Source organism: Mastomys coucha, unplaced genomic scaffold (assembly GCF_008632895.1).
Source record: "Mastomys coucha isolate ucsf_1 unplaced genomic scaffold, UCSF_Mcou_1 pScaffold18, whole genome shotgun sequence".
Lineage (NCBI taxonomy): Eukaryota > Metazoa > Chordata > Mammalia > Rodentia > Muridae > Mastomys > Mastomys coucha.
Window position 1 is genome coordinate 63,096,205 of NW_022196900.1, and position 20,172 is coordinate 63,116,376.

The 20,172-nt window shown below is 40.4% G+C and overlaps 1 protein-coding gene across 5 annotated transcripts in view; it reads left to right on the forward strand.

Annotated features, from left to right (window-relative positions):
• Positions 1 to 20,172, forward strand: part of Dab1 (DAB adaptor protein 1) — a 1,131,348-nt gene that overhangs the window by 245,837 nt on the left and 865,339 nt on the right. The gene's annotated exons all lie outside the window — the stretch shown is intronic.

The window sequence follows — 20,172 nt, forward strand, 5'->3', positions numbered from 1 at the left end:
CTTTGTGCTGAGGAGTTGGTATTTTTAAAGATTCCTGACACATAACTCAGATTCTCAGCCCAAGTTGAGAGTCATTCATTAACTTGGTAAGGATCTGTCGAGTGCCTACCATATGCTGGCACTGTCTTGGACTCCAGGGACACACCAGTGAACAAGTCACAGAAGCACTTTTATTTGAATGGGAGGGAAGTAGATGAAAAACAAATCAATACATGCTCGAGAGACTTTAAAATTATACTAAGTGTTGCAAAAAGGAATTATGAAGCAGGGAGTGTGACGAAATGGAGCGTGATTGGTGTGATCTTGGTTTGGCCAGGGAAGCTCTGTTCTGAGGACACAGCCTCTGTGCTGAAATCTAAATAGTAAGGAGACAGCTGTATGATTGAAAACCTGGAGTGAGACAGGGAGAATGGCAAATCCCAGAACCCTGGAGCACTAAGCAGCTACTTCACCCCGACACAAAGGAGAAAGCTAGGGAGCATGGGCCCTGAGTGAGAAATCTGAAATCAGTGTCGATGGCCTTAATCGAAGATGTTGCCCGGGATATTCTGTCTCTAGAGACACTAACGGGGAGTCCATCCCTTGCCTGTCAGTTTCCTCTGGTTGCTTGCCTTGCTAAGCTTGTGGCATGCTGCTCTAATCATTGAGAACATCTTCTGTCAATCCCTTACTGCTTTGTCTTCACACTATCTTCCTGGATTTGTGTCAAGCTCAGTGCACCACCTCTTCTTGTTCCTCCTTCTTATTAGGGCACCTGGATTGCATGAGAATTACAAATGGATAATCCAAGAAGTGTTTTTCATTTTAAGATCCTGAAATCATATCTGCCTTCCTTTTCCAAGTGAGGCATCATTACAAGATATAGGGACTTGGACCTATGAACAGTGAGGCATGCGCCATTTAGAGAAGTATAAGGAGGACAGTTCCCACTCCCTCTCCCTTCTCTCCCACTCCCTCTCCACTTTTCTCCCCCACCTCTCTGACTTTCCACCCAGGAGCGTATATATATATATATATATATATATATATGGCATCTTGGGGAACCTGTCAACACAAGGCCCTCTTTGCCTGACTCCCACAAAGTACACCTGTTTTCTTTCTCGTTCTCCCCCACACGTCATTCACCTATTTAATGCTCATGAATGTGGAACACACAACACAGGTTGTTCTGGCTTTCCTGCCACATCCAGATCATATCTGGAAACCATTACAAGAGGAGTCCTCTCCTGATATACTTGTACTTCCTTATTTATTGCCTTTAGGCAGTCTGTTTTAAGTTTGCCAGTACTTAGGGTTGTTTCCTAACATCTAAGCTTATGGAATCTCCTTTAAAGTTAAAAGTGATGCTTCCTCCCCTGATTGCTGTGCGGCTAAGTTGAATATGATTCGTGTGCATTGATGGAGAGTGACAAACTGAAAAGGAGTAAATTTGTGTATGAATAAAGGTACATGATAGGAGACTCCATGGCATCCATTTATACACAAATACTCTGCTGTAGCCATATTCTTGGCATGGCTTTCAGAGGATAGATAATGTTGATTGTGTACAGATTCATGATCCTTCAAAGTTTGGGATCTATAGTCTACAATAGGAAGTGTTATGGTGGAAATGGGAGCCATAAGATGGTATTCTTCACAGAGTTTGACTATGTTTTGGCCAACTGGTTATCTTTTATCAAATAGCTAAAACATAAAACCTTTATAGTTTCCTGTGTGTTCTAGCCCTCCCACTCACAATTTCACTAAAAAGGTCTGCTTTCAAACCTACCTGGCCTTTGAGAACATTTGATTTGTGTCCTCTAATATAAAAATAATTACATACCTTTATAAAATTGCACTGTTTCCAATTTGTAAAGTGTTTTAATATTTCTGACCCATTTTTACTTCATAATTCCCCCCATGTGCTTGGGACAGAGATGGGACAATGTTTTTTTTCTGTGTGAAAGACAAGTTAACTGAGACTCTAATAGTTAACCACTTGTCTGATGTCATCAAATTCATAAGTGGAATTCCTGGGCCAGGAATCTGGGCCTCTGGATTCCTAGAAGGCCTGAAGATTCTACTGATTCTGTATAATTGGCTGCTGCATTCTAGATCTGGAATTTGTTATTGTCAGTGCAGAGCCATCAGAGTGAGACCCAGTGAGACAGGAGCAAACATCTGAGCTTCGACAAAAGCCAAGTCAAATTCTGCCCACTGCAGACTGTAGACCTTGACAGGAAGGGGCTAGAAATACAGGGAAAATGATAAAAAGAGATGGTAGAAAGTGCTTATCTATGCTAGGAGAAACCAAGGGCAGATAGTAAAGGATGAAAAACCAGGACAACCGAAAAAGGCAGAGTTCTCTGCTTTTCCCTGTGCTCTCTACCTCATCTCTACATATCTGCTCTTCTTTGTTTCTCATCTGTAATAAGGATGGAACTCTGATACTCACTTTTCTGGTTCTCGACCACCAGGGTGATATTGGATTGTACAGTCATGATATTCTGAAAACATCCTATTGAATGGAAGCTCCATCCTATGGAGCACTACACAGAAGACTCTCCTTCTAAGAGAGGAATTAATTTTAAATCTGTGTGGTCAGTAAAGCTCTCTTTATGTATCATACAGACAATTGTGCTTTCCCAAAGGGACCTGGATGTCCATGACAGACCTCAAGGATGGGTAATTTGAAAGTTGTCAGATGTTTTCCATAAATGCTGTAGGAACAGACATCTAATCTATCCACTTTCTTTCTAGAGAAAGAGTTGTAAATGCTTACTGTAGGCATTTGGGTAGCTGGTGGGTGACTATGGGTTTTCACTTTCTCAGGAGTCTATTTTTTGCTCATAGCAATCCTGAATAATCTACTGATTTTAGCTAAGACTGTCTCCAGAGGTTGCAGGTCTTCAACGACCATGATCTTCCAGGACTATAGTGTTCCCTTTTCCCATGCTCTAGTTCCTAGATTGGATTGAAACTTTAGAAGGTCTCAGCACGGAGCCCTGCCAAAGTCCATGAAGGACTTGGTGGGGTTTTATTCCAGTCTACTTGCCTGCAGAGTTTTATGGGAAACCCTGCTGGCTGGTTAACCTTCCTTGGAGAGGAAGAGGGGCAGCTCTGATGGTCTCTGTATATCCTTATTTTGGTTAGTTCTGAAGCAAAACTCTCACCTCTAGTTCTGGTCTAATTATCTTGGTGCTTTTATTATTTTTTACTATAACTTCAACTGCAAGGTCAAGTGCATCATCCATAGCCTAACTTTAGTGGGATAGTAGAGTTGGTTATTCAGAAACCAAGAAAATGGCCAGTGTAGTCTGTGAACTAAGGTATGCTAAGAGTTAGAAACAAGGAACTCTAACATGGAAGGCAGGAACTGACCATCAGTGAAAGTTCAGCAATGTCAGGCCGAGTAGCTGACACTTTCCTCTCAAACCACTGCTTTAGAAAGCCAGGGAACCGCAGGCTGAGCTGACAGCTCCTCTCATAGTGTTGCTCCACTCAAAGTCCCAGCAGTTCTAAGGCTGATGCTGCTTGACCATTAATGAGTAGCACAGGGATGCAACTGTAACACCACTGAAACCCAGTGGAGGTGGCATATTATATGAGCAGTGCTTCCATCCAACACTGCCTGGCTAATAAAGCCATTCTCTCCAGAGCTTCCTTGGAAGCCCAGTGCTCCTTTACTGCACCAAAGTTTCTATAGCAAAGGTTCTCAACCTTCCTAATGCTGAAACATTAATGCAGTCCCTGTGTGGTGCTGACCCCCAACCATAAATTTATTCCATTGCTACTTCATAACTGTAATTTTGCTACTATTTTGAATTGTATTATAAATATCTGATATGCAACCACATGTGGGTCATGATGCTTAGGTTGAGAGCCACTGTTTTATGGGGAGAAAGTCACTTTAAATGTTAGACCATATCACCTCAGTCTCATTAGTTTAGCTTGCTTTGTGCATGTATGACCAGTATTCCAACGAGTGGACAGCTTAGCATGCAGACAGAAAGCATGTTTTCTCTAGCTGATTAGTTTGTCCTGACTCCTGTTATATAGAGGGACTTGTCAACCCTCTAAATATCCGTTATCTGAATTCTCCAGGCTCAATCCACTTTCATTGTCTTTGCTGACTTCACAAAATTCTTGCAGATGGAAGTGGGCGTTTCAGGAATATGATATTTGAGTTGGACAGTCTTGCTTTTCTCAGGGATTATGTACACATCAAAGCTTTGGAGACTGATACCTGGTGAAGGTCTGCTTCTTCTGCCTTCTCACCGTGACCTCACATGGTGGACACGCCAAAGGAGATCTCTACAGTATGCTACATTACCCTTCATCCACTCATGAATGTCACATAACATTATAATCTAAACTGCCAAGGCTCCAGCTCAGAAGAATACATTACAGTGTGGGTTAGAGTTCTCACATGTCAGTGGTGGGCACACAAATATTCCACCTAGAGTAAGCTCTGATACACAACACTAATGCAGAGTGAAGAGATTATCAATCTGGTTCAGTCAGGGCCTAACTAGGCAGAAAAGTGGAACCTTACTCTCAGAAGTGCTACATCATGACTGCTGATTTGCTTGTAAGAATCTAGTGAGACATAGTATATTTGAGTATATTGTAACTGTGTATGTAAGAAGCCATTCCAACATTCCAATTGACTGTATACTTAGCATTCTGAGTGGAAAATGGACATAAAATACCAATGTCTTTGCATTCTTGTAAGTTCTACATATAGGTTTTAGAAAATTGTAACTGAGTTTTAACTATTCCTAGATTTCACAGATAAGAAAACTAAGGGTCAGAAATATGGAGATATAAAGGGCCCAGAAATCTTGTGACCGACAAGCCTCCTGACTTGTGTATCTATGCTCCACTGCATTTCCAAAATTCCTACTTTCAGGTTCATAGCCTCAAAACAGTCATGCTAATTTTCTAGGCTGGAATTGGCCATGGGCCGGCAGACAGTGGTTTGTTTTGTAAAAAGATGAAATGGATGGCTGGCAGCATCTTTTATTCAGTTCTCAGAATGGTGTTTAACAAGTACTTCTTATCCTGAGACCTCAAATGGTGGGTTTCAGCTCCCTTTGCCTCCCTAGATTCTTTTGCTACTTGGAAAGCCCTGTGGTTCACAGCTAATTAAAGAGAAATGGAAGAAAATTATACCTCTGTTGATGCTATTGTTTGAATCTATCTCAAAAGCTCCTTAATAGCAAGTCAACAAGCAGTGGCCCTAGAGGAGTTCTTGGTGACAAAGAGGGCACAGGAGACCCTGGAACATCTTCTGTGATTCAACCATCATTAAACGACACTTATGCATTTCATATTGAAAGATACATACTCATTCATGGGCATGTGTATGCATCCTCACCATGGGCCTGCATGCATTTTTAGATGATATCCTAGCATCTGTCAGATTATAGGAAAGCAGGGAGCTCCAGAATAAGTAAAATACACTGGTGTTACATATTTATTTATTACATGCAGGACATCATGTTTTCCTGTCACATTTCCTCTTTTAATTATCAGTAATGTGAGTCTACATTTTATATAGGAAAGCTCTGAAATGTGGAAAAGTTAAGATTGCACACATAGTGTCAGACCTGAGATTCAAACCCACATCTGTGTCAGCAGGATTATAATGATCACTTTCATTGAAATGCCTTGTCTTTACTGAGCACTCACTGAGTTGAGTCAATTCTTGGCATTTCATATTTATTAACTTATTTAAATGCAATTCCATACTCACTAAAACCTGTGCCATAAGCATTATTATCTTAGAAATACAGAATGATGGCTACCTCAAGGTGCTATATCTGGTAGTCTAGTTTAATTCTAGAAAATTGGATGTTGACCACACTGCTAGATCTTAATCCAACCTAGGCATCTCCTAGCTTTACATCTTGCTTCAGTGAGGCTGTCAGGGTTTGTAGACCTTTGGGAGTCTCAGAACATCTTTTTCAGCCGTGATAAAAACTTAATATGACTCCAGTTCGATATCCTTGGGTTATAGTTTTCCCAGGTATCCAGACCGTATTCATCATAGACACTACAGCAAGTGATATGAGTTCCAATAGGTGAGATTATACGTCCACTGAATGCCTTGTTGTTTGACAAAGCATGACTCATTTTAGCAGTATAAAGTGCGAGTATGATCAAGTGACTACTTATAAGAAAAGATTTCAGACCTTTTGGCGCCTAGATGCATGGCCACTTAACAGAAAGTTGCCAGCACAGTGCGATCAGCACCTTGGATAGCTCCACCATCCCTCTTACAAGATGCTGTCCTCCAATTTGCCCTTCAGGACTTGTGCAAAGATTCTGGACCCGTGTTGGCCTTACTTAGCAAACGAAAGTTTAAAAGTGCCTGACACTCTTGGGTGTGGGCATATCTGCATGCCCACACATTCATTCACACATTTAAAAATTTTATTTTACTGAAGTAAAGATATTTAATGTGAGGTTCCCCCTCTTAAGAAGAGTTTTAACTGCACAGCATAGTACTATAAGCTGTACTTTAGTGGTCAAGGAACTTAGTGAAAGGATATTTACTGTCACTAACCAGTAGAAAATGAAAATTAACTCCAAAACCAGATGAAAAAATCTCCAGGTGTGTGTGTGTGTGTGTGTGTGTGTGTGTGTGTATGTATGTGTGTGTGTTGGGTATATCTGTTATATGTGATACACATGTATGGTATATATATGTTATATGTGATGCATGTGTGTGTGTGCATACATGCCCATGTGGAGAGCAGTAGAAGAAGTTACATGACGTGTCTTCTTCCCTTAATAAGGAGTTACTTACTGAACTCACAATTCACTTTTTTTAAAAAAAAAAAATCTAGGCTGAATAGCCATTGAACACCAGGAGTCTTCTTGTCTCTACCATTCCCTTCAGACCTAGGGCTGTAGGCATGTGTGGTCACACTCAGCTTTTTCATGGGGCAGTGTAGCAATTGCTTCTTAATTGATTCATTTCATCCTGTAATGTTACTCCTTAAAGCTCAGCATGTCTGCTGTCAGCTCTCTATCTGGGATGAGTAGGCATTTGTTCATATGTACTTAGGAATAGTGTCACATATCATATGACATGTGGAGTCTGAGCTCAGATCCTTATAGCTATACAGCAAACAATCTTACTACTGAGACACCTCCCTGCCCATTCCTGCTATGTTAAGTAAGCCTTTAGTCTTAAAGCTAGTTCTTAAGCTTTTTTGAGTTCTCGTTTAAAAACTGGATGAAAACAACATATAAGATTTCCAGAAAAACTAGCAATGTAAACTTACTCGAAAAAAATCTGTACATAAGTGTTACATATCTGAAGGATCTCTTTAGCATATCACTCAAAGCTAAAATCATGATGTGACAAAGTAATCCCCCCCCACACACACACACAGAGAGAGAGAGAGAGAGAGAGAGATACAGTTATCTCAAACAACAATATATTATTAGGTTGTCAGGGCAGTTTTGCTGGATTGTCTCCCTGGGCTCATTATTGTTGTTCTAAAAAGAGAGAGAGGCTGAGCTGACCCTCAGGATATCTTTACTTTCATATCTAAAAGTTGGTGCTGCATATTTGCTCAGGGCCTCTGTTCTCTCTGTGGCATCATCTTTTCTTGTATGAAACATTGTCTTCTTTACATGGTGAGGTAGGGTGACATCCCACCTCCTGGGGTCAAGTCTTCAGAAAGTCATATGACACCAATTCTCCTATGTTCTTGAGGTCAAAACAAGTAAGACGCTTACCCCAGATTCAAGAAAGAAGTTGTGGTTAGCCATATTTAATTTATCACAATCTCTTGAAAATAACGGATCAAAACAAGCCATAATGAGCAGCACAGCTCCTCCCTTGCTCATTACTTCATCTAACACTATGGTGTTTTGTGTGTTACTCTATTATAATATTAATAGATTTGTACATTGAATAAGCAATTACTGAAGAGTGCTTGTGAGCAAGGCAAGGTGCCAATTCTTTTTTTATTTATATTAGCTCATCAAGTTATTATAAAAATTTTTCAGATTTCATCTTCTCCTCCTATTTAAAGATAAAAGCATGTAATCTCAGAAAGACAAAGAAATTTGCCTCAATATATATGATCAACCCACAGCCATTTCTATACAGTAGTTCATTTATCATTTGCATTTGGTCTGCTCCATTGCAGCTGTCCCTTAAACCAAGCTCTCTCTCTCCTGAAGTTTGTAAACTCAGAACAAGACTGTGATGTCCCCCATGTTTTTTTTTTTTTTATCAGTCTACAGAGCATAGCTAGAAAAGGCTTGTAGGTTATTACCGTGTGTTGGTGGATGGACAGATTTAGGGACTTTTATACTGTGGACATTGTATTCTTTCTTCCTCAACATCTCCCATTAATGCTATCTCAGTCCTTGTGGCAGCAAATAATACAGCCCAAAATAATGACTTTATGAAAAGTTTACTGTACCCCAGGAACAATTGTCTTACATATCTACTTCATATAGTTTCACCAGTTCTGAAATATTTACTGTCATCTCTTTATCTTTTACTATTATCTTGTGATGCTGGAGGTTGACCTCAGGGTGTTCACATGCTAGCCAAATACTACCATTGACTTATATCCCCAGCCCAGAACTATCATCTTTGACTTTGACAATGGGGAACTAAGGAGAATAGAGTTAAACTACCTAAAGTGTTTGATGTGTGAGAAGACAGAGCAGAACTTTCAGCTAAGGAAGAAGTCGTGGAGGAGCTAGGAAGATAATGGTTTCAAATCTAAGTTACAGCATCAAAACTAGAAGGCTGGGCAGTGCCTGGCATCACAGACATGGTAAATATTCACCTGTTCACTTCATATGACAAGATGAGAATAGGTTCAAATCTGGATCATTTTCTTAGTAACTGTAAGCAAGTCATTTTAGGTTTCCCACACGCAGTTATTAAAGCTGTGAAAGAGAATCAATAGAGATGGTCTCAAAGGGTTTCTGCAGAAATTAAATGTGTAGCAGATGCCTATCATACAATCTCACTGTATTTTAACATTCCAAGTCCTTGCCTCCATTAATTCCAGGAAGAATATGCAGTGATTACAAGCACGTTGTTGGATAAATGAAGAAATGGACAATTTAGTAAGCAAACAAACGAAACCAGCAGTCTCAAAGTGGAGTGAAATTGGAAGAGCACAGAGACACCAGAAGACCCTACAAGGCAAGGGGTCATTAGTTCTATGAGGCAACAGAGTCCCAGAATTCATCTCTTCTGTCCTCTGTCCCCTCCCAAGGGCCATGCCACTGCTCTCCCTTTCCTAGGAGATCCAGACAGCCTGTTGTCTCCTTTGCATGGAGGAGCTGTGTGATTTTATTGTCAGCATGATATTCCTAATGAAAAGCAAATGGTGTCCAATGTGACTTGGAAAAAAATGCACAAACAACAACAAAATTACATGTTCTTTTTTCCTGTAGTGTTCACAGGGAGAGTATGCGACTTGTTTGCTGTCAATACGGCTTATAATGACATGGTGCATAGAAGCACTGCCAAAAGTGTGTGGCATTCATTACACACATGTATTAAATGTAATGAAGTAGGAGTTTGGAGGCTGAGCAACTGAGCTGAGTGCCTCCCTGGGGCTAATACAGAATTGCAGTGCCTCTTCCCATGGGACCATAAAAGGGAGAGGGGAAGGGGAAAGTGAGAGCAGTGTGGGTGGCAGATTGGGCTGTAGAATGTTCAAGATTGATGCCAGATGAAGTGGACAGAATATCTTAGAGCCTGAAGGATCCTGAAAGATGTGTCTTCTTTGAGTGGCAATAAACATCATTGAATAACCTAAGGTTGAATGCCTACTAAGTGCTGAGTGTGGAACAGAGCCTGGGAATAAGATTTTACCCTTCAAGAAGTAAGCAAATGTGCAGGAAAGAAATGAGAATGAGGCTGCTTGGTGATGTTCACACTCTAACCGCTAGTGCTCCCAGAGAAGGGCATGCAGCTGGCTTCATGACACCTCTTCAGAGAGGCTGTCTGGGTCTTTCCTGCATGACTTAACTTCCTGCATGTTCATGTCGCCTAAATCTTTTCCTTCATGACCCATGTCTAGCTGGCTGTGTGTGGTAATCACATTAGTCTCTATGTGTTTCCCAGTCTCTCAGACCCCTGAAGGCCACTCTATTCAGCACCCAGGCACTATGTGACGATCTAACAATGTTTGTGCATGCCCTTGAAGAATCAAAGTAATCATCATCATAATGATTAACATTTATTAGGAATCATCAGAGTCCAGGCAGGTGCAGTGATAACCCATCTCTAGATACACATTCAGTGCTCTCAACAGAACTGTAGGCCAGTTCTGTGAAGATCCCACTCAAGAATAGTAAGTGGCTTGTGATCATCTTGATAATTTCCACTTTCTGAGAAGACACAGCAGATTGAGACTGTCAGTATATAGATGTAAATCCAAGTTCTATGGGCTCCTGTGTCCTACGAACCCAGCTTTGATTGCAAACACATCTTGCGTGTCTGAGTGCTATTTGCTATGGAACTGTGGCATGCTCACTCGCATATAAACTCTATTGAATTTGAGATAGGGGTTGTGGAGGTTTGCAAAAATGACTCTTGAAAATATTTAGGTATCCCATGTCTCAGTGTAGTGGGAGGGAAGGAATCATTTGGTTAGAGAAGATGCTGGAATGGGTAAGTCATAACACAGGGAGCCCATGGGTCAAAACTCACAGTTAGAGGTCTATGAAATAGTCATGGAGTGAAGTTTTTCCATAGCACTTTGCAAAAACTATTATGTGTATGAGAGGGTATTGGATGATTTCCCTTTTTGTGATTTTTCTTCTTTTTCTGGACTATGGGCCCATCTTCAGCAAAGGAAGATAGAAGAAATTTTGATATACTAACTTGTGTTTAAAATTCTCCTCCATATCTGTGAAAGATTTATTCCACTGCCCCTTTAAATACTAAAACTTTGGAGTATAAATAGAAAACAAGAACATATATACATATATATATATGTGTGTGTGTGTGTGTGTGTGTGTATGTGTGTATACCTTTGATTATCTCATATTATATATACTGGTTAATGCAATCTTAATTTAGTAAATAATCATTGTATGATATAAATGTAGGGAAAATAGCAAAAAAACTGTATAAAATAGTGGATGATCAAATATGTGAATAAAGAACCTACAGATGTGGAGGGCTCTCTCTCTAAACATTGAAATATTCATATATGGACATTGTACACACACACACACACACACACACACACACACACACGCACACACACACTTTTACCTTGAGTTTTGACAGCTTACCTATGTTGAACTTCTTATCTATGATTACAATGATATCTGTTTGCACATCTGAGTCTTTGGATCCCTTGGAGCTCCTAAAGGTCCAGTCTGGAGTTTGTTCATTTAGTCTGAAGTCACAAACAGCTCTTGAGAAAGGTTTGCAATAAATGAAGGAACTGCCCATATATCACAAGGCAGAGGTTGTCTAACCTAGGTTTCCTAACCAGTCCTCAAGGGTCTCCCTATCTAAAAATCTACCACATCCATCTCTCTCCTAGCTCTAAGTCACTGGCTTCTGTGTTGTGTTAATTTCCTTTAAAATTTTAACTTATACATATTCGTAGGATATAATGTGATGTATCTATATGTCCACTTGTTGTATAATGGTTAAATCAAAGCAGTTACCATAGCTATTGTCTCTAATATTTATCACATAGATAGAGACTAGAAATGTGATTACCAGAAAATAGTGTACAGACAGGAAAGAGACAAGGTCAAGGCTGGTCAACACACTATCAAAATTAGGAGTCAGGAAGGACAACATTCAGTGTTCTATTGTTAAACTGGGAGCTTGTCCTTATCAGTAATGCATCATATATTTCCAAAAGCTGAAAGTAGACTTTGAATGTTCTGTCTTTTACACTAAAGTATTTCTTCATATTTTGCACTGTTGAATTTCTGTTTGTGACTTTGTTTTTCCCTCTTTCTGGACTATTGGCTCATTTAAGAAAGTGGAAAGCTTGGTGTACCACTTTGTATACTGTGCTGTGCACCCTATCATGGCCAGCACACACATGAGTTCATTTGCTCTTCATAAGAGTTCTTGTCTGTCTTTTATATGACAGAAAAGTCAAGCTCAGAGAGTGAAATACGCTGAGCAAAGGCACACAGCTAGAACAAGACAGAGCTTCAAGTTAGGCATCAATGACCCTAAAGCTGTGATGTGCCCATTACCTTCCTGGTCGCAGCCCAAACTTCCTCTGCCAGACGACCCCTTCCCCTTGCACGTGCCTTCCCTGTGGCAGGACCTTGTGGCAGTAAGCCCGGGCAGTGTGGAGTGCTGCAGCAAACATGCGCTCTGGCAGCTTTGAATGCTGCGCAAGGTATGCCAGGAAGAGGAGGAACAGTTGGTGAACAGTTGGCGAATGGATATTTTTATGCAAGGGTTGCCTAGAGAGAGGGAGGAAAAGAGTCAGGGAAAAAAAAACTGTTTATAAAGAAGCCACAATTAATAAGGTCTTTGTTAGCTTTTTGGATTTAGATTTTCAAGTCCATTGCTTTGGGTTTGAAAAGAAACAGAAAGGCCCCCACAAAGGCAAGCTCCTCAGTTTCCAGAGCATGAAGGCATTTAGGAAACTGATTCAAACCTGGAGTGCGTTGAGGGTTTTAATTATTCAGCAAAGAGTGCAAAGATGGTCTAAATTCCTTTGGACAGCTTCTTATCGGGGCTGTTTATTTTGTAGTATGCTTGGTATGTGGGCTTAAAATCCTCAGAATGGCAAAAGAGAGAAGGTAGGGGAGAAAGAGACAGAGGTTAAAAAGGCCCAACCTTTGAAGGACTCCTGAGAGATGCTAAGGGCTCCACAGCCCCCTCCAAAGCTTTGTTCTCCTCATCTATAAAATAATAGTCATCAAAGTGGGTAATTTCATGGGTATGAAAATATCCTATGAACCCTAAAACATATTGTTAGTCTTTCTAGAACATTCTAGTTCCCTTACCACTTTTTGTACATAAATTCATTCTGCAAGCATTTAATATCCATAGTATAACATGGATGTTAATGTCATACATTAGTGTTGAGAATATGCTAGAACTATAGCTTGCTAAAATTGGCCCTTTTGGACATTACAAAGTAGATATTTCTCTACCCTTCCATTTTCCTGCCTGTTTGAGAGTTCACAGAAGTGAAGGGGTCTAAACCAAAGTCAATAAGAGGCAGACTCAGGACTGAGAGATAACCACTGGTCTTCAGCATCACTTCCTGCCTGCCAGAGTCAGACTCTCCATAACTATCTCTACAGTTTACACAAAGATGGGCATTTGGTTATGCTATGGTTTGTACCATAACCCACACGTTAACAATGACGTCTTAACCCCAAGGATCTCAGAATGTGACCTTATCCAGAGACAGAGTCCTCATAGACCTCATACCCTGTATTAACTTAATCAAATTTAAGTGAAGTCCTTGCTATGAGTTGTAGGTGTCCTCATGTTAAGGGGACACTGGACACAGTGACAGGCATTGATAGACAGAAGATGGAGGAAGATGACAATCCATAGCCCAAAGCCTGAGGTAAATCCTTCTTGATGTCATACAAGCTTCTGGCTTCTAGAACCATGAGAGAATGCAGTTGTTTGTTTCAACAACCCAGTGGTAGAGCTTTGTGATAACATCTTTAGGAAAGAAATACACAATACAGCCTTCTTTTATCCATAGACAACAGAAGAAACAGAGACTGATGTGTCTTGCTCATGTTGAAACACAGCCAAAGGCCATGCTGAGGTCACCACCCCATTCCTGGTGGTGGCTGGAAAGCTTTAGGGACAAGCTCCCTTTCAGCTTTGCTCACTGCTATGTCCCAAGCACTTGCATCAGAGTAGCATTTGCTCAGTGCAAGAATACATCAGCTTTCTTTTTATTAACTACACAAGGTATCACAACTATGCTTAAAAATCATTAAAAATAGAGAGACCCACAGTGAAAAATACATCATATTGGAGTAAGAGTCCCAACAGTTGCATAGCTCACAGGGGTTGTCACAACAAAGAACGTTAGAGTCTGTATCCATAAACCTTCCTAGTAAGACAAGTAATTATGAGCAAGTCTCCAACTAGACTCGGAACTTTTGTTTTATGGATTCCAGGGTACAGAATGCCATGATTCTAATTCTTTTCTGCCTGGAACCTATCGACTTCTTTCTCTCCCTTCTTCTCTGGCTTCCATGCTTCAATATCATCAGGTGGTTCTCTCTACCCAGAGTCCCCTCCCCCCTTGTTCTATCTTTTCCCTCTTTCTTCCTTCCTTCCTTTTTCTTTCTTTCTTTTGTCTTTTTTTTAAAGCTGGTTATTTCTCATTTTCTGAAACTAAACTCTAGAGTGTTCCTGGATTCTGCATTTTTGTGTATGCTCACTCCCTTGGGAGGCTGATCCCGTCTACTGTCTTTAAATACTATCTAAGTGTTGACAATACTCAAATTGGTATCTTCTGCCTAGATTTCTGTGCTGAATTAGACACTTCTATATCTAACAACCTACTTAACATATCCACTCAGATATGTAGTATATATGTCAAAGTCAATATGTTCAAAACTGAACTCTTCGTTTCTCCTCTCACCCCCAACAAAATATAGCTCCATCTGAATTCTCCACATTAATGAAGAATGTTTTAATCTTGCTTTCGCCATAGATGTGGCTTGACTCCTTTTCTTCTTTCACACCTAACACCCTGCTAATCCTGCAGTGTTACCCCTGTTTGCTTGGATGGTGCCACTGGGATTCTTCATTCGCCTTTCCGGACATGAGCAGAACTGAAAGCCATGCCTGTGCGAAGGAGTGCAGAGGACGTAGTGGTGATCTCAGCATGACATTTGCGAACACTGGCGAGTCACTTTTACCTCTTCCCTATTCTGGTGTCTATGGATGAAAGAGGGGTCTGGAATATGTATGTATTTCCTAAGGAGGTTATCACAAAGTGCTACCACCTGTGTGGCTGAAACAATACACATACATTCCTTTGTGACTCTAGAATCCAGAAGTGTGACATGGAGAAGATAGCAGTGTTGGTTTCTTTTCAGACCCAGGAGAGAAAGAACTGCCCCAGGTTTGGGCCTGTAGATTTCTCTTCTATCTGTGCACATCTGTCTCTGTGTCCTTCACCCTGGGACAGTCTCTTCTGATTTCTTTTTTTTTTTTTTTCAGGGCAACCCTGCCCAGGAATATAAGTCTAATCACAAAGTTTCCCAAACAGCCTTTCACACATGAACTGCACTCTGCCCTCTGACTTCATACTTCATATTTCCCCATTCATTGGCTTGATTTTTTTCATTCATAATATCTATGATCATGTCCATTAAAAAAAAAGTATTCAGGAAATGCAAGGTTTTCCTGATTGAACAGTACCCGTTGAGGTTTTTTTTTAATTTTTATTTTTTAGAGCACAATTTATTGTTCTTAATTACTGAAGATTTCTTTTTTTTTTTAGATATTTTCTTTATTCACATGTAAATTTCTCCTTTCCCAGCTTCCCTTCCAAAAAACAAACAAACAAACAAACAAAAACAACAAGAACAAACCCCTGTTGCCTCCCCACTCCCCAAGTCTGCCACCCCACCCTCTCCCACTTATTGGCCCTGGCATTCCATCTAACCAAATTCTATACCATCTCTAGTCTGTTTTGCAAGAGAGAAAGAACTATACTGCACGTTGTATAGAAGGACATTAACACATTGCCTTCATTTGCACTGACTTTCTCTTGGTGTGTTGCAAGTGCTTTTGTCCCTCTTGTGTCTTTTGGTCAAACTTTGTCAGCAAGAACCTAACCTCATTCATATAGTCACATGGAGGTAAAGATGCTACAGTCCCTTTATCACCTGTCTCTACACCTTGGGATTCTTCATGGCCTCATTAAATAGGTTCACTGTCAACCTGGCTCTCTCCAGTTGTCTGGCTTGTATGAAGCACTTCACTGGCTTCTTATGTCTGAAGGCTTTCTGGATGAAGCTCCAAACAGGAGAGAAAGAATTCTTTGCCTAGTCCCTTCCCTGTGAGGTCACCCTGGGCTGGCTTTGGCCTAGAACTTATTCTCATCCAGACTCTCTCCTATCTCTTCACTTCTAGCATGGAGGGTGGCAGGATGCCTATGATCAGCTCTGGATTACTGCTCTTAACTCTTAGGACTCTATTTCTTGCCCTATTCCTTTGTAACCAGTAATCCCTAGAACTATTGTCAACTGAATGTGCCACCAGTTTGTTGGTACCCGGGTGGATATATCTATCAGTTGAACTATAAGTGTTCTCTTTAAATAATATATTTAACCTATAGTAATCAGGATGAATATATTCTTTTCCTTTATCACAAATGATCCTTTTCCTCTTCAATACTGCTCAATTGAACAAGAGAAAGTCTGTCTTGAAGATAAGCTTATAGGCCAACACAGCTCCCTTACTTTCTGTCATATCTCGTGTATTTTTAGGTATTTTTATGTGTTGATTGGGTGGTTTAAAGCTCTTGGACTTACCTGGGTCTATATCTCAGTGGAGAAACACGTGTGTAGCAACACATAGCACTGAGTTCAACCCCTGGCACTTGGAACATGTTGACTCAAGTGGTAGCCTGCCTCTGTCTCCTTAGAAACTAGGACTACAGGTATTCACTCTGTGCCCGGACCTCAGATATTTCAAGATAGGACTCATACAACTGTTAGATAGAAAATATTAGTTCCTATTCTTTCCCCTTCATCTTACTGCATATCTTCTTCGATCCTCTAGCCCCTTTTGTCTCATTTTGGTTAACCCAATGTCTTAAATTTCAGTGATGCTCATGGTGTAGCACAGCGTATAATTTGCTGTCGGATAATTTTCTCATCAGACAGAGTTGCTCAGGAGCTAATTTGGGCTGTATCCTCTATTTCAGCCTTTTGTCTCAGTTGTAAAAAGCACATCATATTGTTTTAACTTCTGTACTTTTCCCTATGAGACTTTTCTTCCTCACTGAAAGTGAGACTTTATAAAATACCAATCCATGCTCATAGCCATCGGCTAAAAGACATGGGTAGAAAATGATTCTACAGTTAGAAAATACTTGCCATTTTCCACATGGAGGAGACTTTTTCTGATCTTGGTTTTGGCTTCACTGACAGTTACTGTAAAAAGCATTTGATGAAATCAGTGCAACTTGGTTCTCCTCAGCTTTCCAACCTTCTGAGCCTGGAGTCAAGGTCACATTCAGGCAGGTGAATGGGGTTACTAATGGGAGTTGTTTTCAAGGTGGCTGAGTAAACAAGGAGGCTAAGTCAGGAGGGAGGAATACTACTGTGACCTTTAAGGTACCTGGTCCATGGAGATGGAGAACAGACATGTTATGTGTCAGAGTCTAGCCTGGAAGTGGGAACAGAAGAGACTGGGTGTCTCAAGGTAGAAAGCATGACAAATATTGTCAAACAGAGAAGACAGTGGGAAAATGAGTTGTGAATAGAATCCATGATCAATCCAGAAACAAGTTTATGAACACAGGTGCAAGCCTCTTTAAGGAAAGCCTTGGTATGATCCTACCAAGATAAGACCAAGGTAGGATGTAGCTTTGGGGCTATAGCCTGCCTGAGCCCCAGGGTAATGTTAACTAAGGGGACAACACCCCCTGTTCTACTCATCATCTGACACTCTTGTAATGATGACACTGAGATACAAATGTGAAAATATAAGCAAGCATAGAGCAGGCACTTCGCCATAGAACTAAGGTCACATGCCCAGGCAGTCAGAGTCAGATTAATCATGAATTCTATCTCTATTAGGGATGCATTCCTCTGGAGAAAACTATACACAAAGAAATATAAGAAAAAAGTCAACAAACTGCAGACTTAGAGTGGCCTTTAGATATCTGGGTTTTAAGAAAGATAAGAACCATATCCTCAAACAAAGATTCTTGACCACAGCAATCTCTTCTGTAATTCCATTCAACCAGGTACCTATCATAGCTTAGCTTTTTCTTTGGGACCCAAACATAGCCACGGTGGCTTCCCAGCTACCTATTCCTAGATCCACCACCTAGAAGGAATAGACCTTCTTTATCTAGTTCTGTTTCAAAAATTCATGAGAGAAATGATATTGGCATGGATTCTATGTCTATTCTATGACCAGGGACTGGTACCTTTTGATTAATACTTCCTCACAGTGCATAAGGGATGAGGCTGTTCTTTATTTGTCGAGTAAAAATTATTGAAAGGAACAAAAATAGATAATTACTACAGGGATCTAATTTACACTGCATCATTCATATATATATGTATATATATATATATATATATATATATATATGTAAAACTTGCATGCATAAATGCATATATTTCCCTGTTTTAAAGAATATTACTATTGCATTTGTGCATGATGACTAGGTTGATAGGTGTTCAAGTACAGGTCAGAGAACAGCTTTGTAGAGCTAGTTTTATCCTTCCACATTTATGTATATTCCAAAGATTAGTCTCAGGCTTCTAGGTTTGTTAGCAAGTGCTTCACCTGCTGTGCCATCTAATCACCCACTCTCTTCTTTTTTAAGAGGTTCTCACTATGCAGTCTATGCTGGTCTCAAACTCCTGATTGTCCTCCTTCAGATGATAGATGCTGAGATTATAGATATGTACCATGCTATACCCAGCCCTAAGCTATGTTTTTAAGACTAAGGCATCTGGACCTTTTAGTATGGACTTGCTCACCACCCTTTGGAAGAATACCAAGAATAGGACTGGTAGTGAATTAATTAGGGTCCTGGGAGGGAACAGATGGTATACTCAGAAGGATGCTTTAGAGAAAGAACTATTTAAAGACATGTGAGAAGGGTTAAGAACAGACATAAAAGGTTGTCAGATATCTACAGATTGCTGTCAGTGGGCAGTCATTTCTGTTTTTTGCCCTGAAAGAACAGAGTGGGTATATGAACCCACTGGGTCATGTAGCCATAGAAGAAGGCCAGCAGAGGAGCCAGGGCCTTAAGTACAGGACCCCATTCACTCCCAATAGGAGGTAAGGAGATGGGAGAACAATAGCCTTCATTGACTCATATATTTACCATTTCATGCTATGGCTCTCTTTGGCCAATCCAATCCAAAAGTCAGAACTCTAAAACTTATCTTGGTGCATTTCTAAAACAGTTGTATAACTATGGTACAAAGCAATGGAATAAAGCATGTGAATGGAGTTGAAGGAGGGTTTGCATGGAGTGGTGTACAAGTCATCCAAGCACAGGCTTGTTTAAAGTAGTCCTGTAAGATGGGACAGCTTATAAGAGTCATAAAACTTGAGGACTAGAAGACCCTTAGGATCACTCAGACCTCACGGACTTCTTCCCATCTATCCGCTGGGCTTATTTGGTGGCTAGCATAGTGCTATTGAAGAGAACCAGTACAAGTAAACAGTAAAGAGAAAAGAGTCATACGTGTATCCTAGTATTTTCTCTGTTACCAAATCTCTACCATGGAATGAGTTTATTTATGCCTCTTCAAATTATTTGATTCAAAGGCTTATCTCAAAAGCCTAGAATCTTCATTTTTCTCAGATGAAGAAGTTGGACTTGGAAAAGGAAGCCGTGGAAGGGATTCTATCTGAATAGATACAAATAGATGTTTATAAACCAGAGAACCATTTGCTCACATAGGTGGAGCCACCTCACACACTGGAGTGAGTTATTTGAATGAGAGCTATGAAGGGATTGACAGTCAATCTACCCAACAGAACCATCTCATAGTGAAGAGATGGTATTGCATTCAACATTTCCAGACTTCCTTCTGCCCTGAGTTGAACAGATACTGGGTTGAATTAGGATGGTATGTGTCTTCTTTGGCTTTTTTTTAATAAATGGATTATCTTTAAGTTGATTTGATTTGACTTTGATAGCACAGAGGTAGGGGAGGGCTTTCTTTTAACCATATCTTAGAATCATGAGCCTTCCTCTCATTGTCATGAAGAAGCTAGGATACTTGTCTAGCTCTTCTTTGCCTTTATACTACAGGCCTTCTCCATCTGTTCCATTAGGGGCCCCTGTTCCCTGTCACGTGTTAGACCCAATGACACCTCCACATGTGTTCTCAGCATGGTTAGTAAGGAGATGAGATCTTCTGCAGTAGGAGAGATAAGCAGAAGAGATCTGAGACTGTGGGGGTCTTCTGGATTCAGAGTATCTGTGTCCAGTAAGAACCCAGCTTCTA